The following is a 1,542-nucleotide window of genomic DNA, read 5'->3' as shown; positions in this document are numbered from 1 at the left end:
TTTGCTCCAGCTCTAGACTCACTTAAGCTCTCCTGCAAGGCCAAAATATTATCATGAGTAATCTAAGATTACTCAGTGAGCCTGGGTACCCCTTTATCCTAAACAGGATTCTATTTCCCAACCCGACTACCCCAGCAGACAAAGAAAACAAGCAAGTGAAACAAACTAGCAAGTTATCAAAGTAACGCAACAAAAGCTATAGCGGAAGCAATCAAACAACAAACACGCAAGAAAGACTAGATCACTACGACTTACTTCGAACGATCTAAAAATAATTGCTATTATAAGAGAGAAGCGACCTAAGGGAACAAGGAACTATTTGGACACCTTAGACTCTTACCTCCTACCCGACTCACTAAGACGTCTAGAATATGACAAGAATACTTGAAATACCTTAGACTCTTAGACAACACACAACATGCAAAGACGACTAGACATAAACAAGTGACGCTTGAATACTCTAGACTCTTTACACCTAGGGCCCATCGATAAACAAGTGACGCTTGAATACTCTATACTCTTTACACCTAGGGCCCTTCGATATTCTGTTCCGTTCCAATCCTTCCCCATACCGAGACCACAAAGTTCTCCGGCATGATCCCACCTTTAGCTACATCGTCATGTAGCGGTTACACCGGTAGCTAGCCAGTCGTAACATTGTCTCGCGTGAGTGGTCGTTGAGAACTCTCGCGAGACATACGCTTTTGGAAACAGAAATATCGACACACTACTCTAGCTTCGGACTCAAGAAACGAATTCAAGAGACTAGGCTAAAATAAAACACACAAGGATAATTCAAGCAACGATTAATCAAGCATACAAGCATGAAATCAAGCGAGAAATAACCATGCAATAATCAAACAAGGAGCAAGTATATAAATCAAGCAACTTAAGATTATTCTACATGCATGCAAACAATATAAGCAACTTAAGCAAAGATTATGCAACAAGTCCTAATACGCATGCAACCAAATAAGATTTACCCATTTAAATCCTAAGTCCAAATTAACATGCAACCTAACCGATTTACTCATTTAAATCCTCAAGGTTAATTTAAGCATGTTCTAACCTCGATTAAAATTATGCAAAACAATGCAAATTATTTAATCATCTATCATGCATGCAACCGGATTTTAACAAGAAAATATTCAAGTAAAACTAGGTTCATTTTAGCATGCAATTCTAACCAAATTTTTAAGTCCCAATTTACTTAAAATGCAACCGAATTCAACATGCATGGTGATTCAAGTTAGATGTGCATTTAAACATTTCACTAAGATGAATCCTACCATACTAGGCATGCAATCAATTTAAACCAAAACTACCTGCATCTATGCTACATGCATTACCGCAGACTCACCTTTCGCGTATCGACGATGATTACACAGATTCACTGCACCACACGATCAGACGGTCTTTGCGTCGACAGTCCTCCGCTCCTTCGACGTTCTCGTTCTCGACTTACTCGATCCAACCGCGTCTCTCTCCCGAAGGTCTCTTCGATAGAAACTCCTTTTTCTTCGACAGCTTGATTTCGACACT

This window comes from Camelina sativa, chromosome 15, assembly GCF_000633955.1.
Source record: "Camelina sativa cultivar DH55 chromosome 15, Cs, whole genome shotgun sequence".
Classification (NCBI taxonomy): domain Eukaryota; kingdom Viridiplantae; phylum Streptophyta; class Magnoliopsida; order Brassicales; family Brassicaceae; genus Camelina; species Camelina sativa.
Note: the sequence above shows the minus strand (reverse complement) of the source record.